Source organism: Chinchilla lanigera, unplaced genomic scaffold, assembly GCF_000276665.1.
Source record: "Chinchilla lanigera isolate Chin_1 unplaced genomic scaffold, ChiLan1.0 scaffold00008, whole genome shotgun sequence".
Lineage (NCBI taxonomy): Eukaryota > Metazoa > Chordata > Mammalia > Rodentia > Chinchillidae > Chinchilla > Chinchilla lanigera.
This window is the reverse complement of record NW_004955409.1, coordinates 10,346,103-10,348,842: the sequence shown is the minus strand read 5'-3', so window position 1 is coordinate 10,348,842 and position 2,740 is coordinate 10,346,103.

Genomic DNA, 2,740 nt, shown 5'->3' with positions numbered 1-2,740 from the left:
TAGGCTTATGTCACTGCACCCAGCTTAAAGTTTTGAATTTTGACATAGTCAAATGTATCTAGTTTTTTCTTTTGCTGCCCCTGCTTTTCATGTTATATTCAAGAACTTATTGCCACACCAACATCATGAAAATTTTTACCTATATTTTCTTCTAAGAAGTTTGTAGTTTTACATCTAACTGTCCGGTCCATTTTGAGCTAAGCTCTGTGTGTAGTGGAAGGTAAGGGTCTAGTTTCATTCTTCTGCATGTGGAGATCCAGTTCTCCCAACACCACTGGCTGAGAAGATTGTCCTTTCCACCTCGTGCCAATCGTTCAGTTTTATTTTACACTGAGGAAAAGAAACTTTAAGAATTAGAATTAGGTGCCACCTTTCAGATTGACATTGTGCTGTTCAGCAGGTTTTCAAAATCTATTAATCTGTAACTTTTTCTTGAGTCAGTGGAAGTGGTGACATTACCTCCTGGGGGGGGGTGACAGCGTCATCTGGAGAGGACGCGACAGCTGGTGGCAGCTTATGGCACTAGGAGGGCGCCGTGGTTTGGGGGTGGTGCGCGCGCAGGGCTCCTGCTCCGGAGGTCCAGTCCTACGGCGAGGGGTCCTGCGGAGGTGGAGCGCAGTGGGCCTGCCCACCGGAGGGGCCGAGCTGGTTCTCCTGCCTGGAGTAAAGTATTATTATTTTTCTTATTTTTCATTCATTAAGTTTATTGGTGCATTTTAGGTATACATCACGATCACGTTCATCATAGGGAATTTGTATCTCTACCTGATACAGCTCAATTCTTTTTTTTCCCATCCTGTTCCCTTCCCTTCAACCCCTCCTCCCCTCCTGATCTACAAAAGTTTGTTTCCATTTTTTCCTTCTTTTCTCATCATTTTTTCCTGTCCCTGCCTTTCTTTCCCCTTCCCCCTCCCTAGTTCCCCTTTCCATTTGAACAGTTCCTTCCTGTTTCACAATACCTATTATACATTTTGGTTCTTATTTACACGTTCGGCTTCTTACATCAGAGAAGGAGTGCGGTGTTTACACATGTGTGTCCGATTTATTTCACTTAAGAGAATAGCCTCACGGTGCATTCATTTAGCTAGAAATGTCTCAGGCGTCTCCTTTACAGCAGAGTAGTAGGGAGTAAATTATTTTTCTTCTTCTCCTCTCCCCCCATCTCTTTATCCTTTTCCCTTTTACGAAAGATTTCTCTGTCTCATACCATCTGTCTTTTATTTTGCTCTTTATACTTTAGATTTCTCATCTAAGAGAAGCCCTGTGATATTTAAACGTGTGCCTCTGATTTACTTCACTTTACTATCACGGTCTCAAGGTTATTCCATTTTCTTGTAAATGACTCATATTCATCTTTATTGCTGAGTAGTACTCCGTTGTGTAAAAACACCAAGAAATTCCATTCGACCCTGCTAGTCCCCTCCTAGGTGTCTCCCTGAGAGAGCTGCAGACACCCTATTGCCGTGACCCCCGCACACCCAGCTGACAGCAGCACACTTCCTAGCGGTAACCCTTGAAGCAGCCTCTGTGTCCATCAGCAGAGGAGTGGATGAGGAAAAGGAGTCAGCTCCTGAGAGGAGGTTGCTGCAAAGGAGCGGGCCTGGCCCCTCCCCGGCCTCTTTGGCTTCTTATGTGACCCCCTCTGCCAGGAGCGCGCCCACTGCGGTGACGCCACTCCCGTGAGGTCCTCACCCGAGCTGAGCTGATGCTGCTACCTTGAATTTGCAGAGCTGTGAGCCTGGAGAAACCTCTGTCCTTTTGCTTTTTTCCCCCTTCCTTCCTTTCTTCCATTCTTTTTCTGTGGAGGACCATTCTATATAATTGTTGGGGAAAAGCCATTCCACAATTGTGATCAGGGCTTGTATGCGGGAACATAACTCCGTGGGCCTCCGGTCACGGTTGAGGCCTCCGTGGTCCCGTGATGCTGTGACGCCCCAGGCCAGACTGCATCCACTGAAGACATCCCTGTTCACTGAGAACCCAGTAGTAATCAAAATAGTTTCACCTTGGCGAAGGGACAAATTCTTAACCCACCATCTTTCCCCACTAAAGGTGCTCGTCAGCACAAGGTCACCAGCATTCTCTGAGTCATCCACTAATCCTCCGATTACTGTATACACCCAATACATAGTTGCTAGCTCGGAGTGTCCTTATCTCTGCCCATCCTGAGGCGTTGACCTCCCAGCTCATCACGCATTACTAAATTTGTCTGTTTCTTATTTTATCTTTTCGCTGTACCCCTCATACAGGTGGTTGGGGATCTTGGCCTGGTCCCCGATATTTTCAGCAGTAGGGATTGAGCTGAAGGCCTTTGCATTGAGCTACATCCCCTGCCATTTTTATTTCTATTTATTTTTGTTCAAGACAGGATCTCACTAAGTCACTAGGTTGCCCACGCTGGGCTCAAACGTGCAGTCCTCCTGCCTCAGCCTCCCAGAGTGCTGGCATTTCAGGTGAGTACCACCATGTGAAGCTTGGGCTTCTTTTATAAAGTTACTCAGCCTCAGGCCTTCTGTTAGACTAGAAAACAGACTGGCAACAGATGTTTTGAAGAAACCCAGAGCTCTCCAGATGTTGTTACTTTGAGCTTTCCTTCTGGGGAGTGTATTCCGTTAGCTTAATGAAATGCTAGAGCACCGGACACATGGAGGAGTAAGAAGTATTATTTACCCGCCAGTTGGAGTTCATTTACAGCATTCCATCCCTCTTAGTTGATCAGCTGACAGGAAGGGCATTCTAA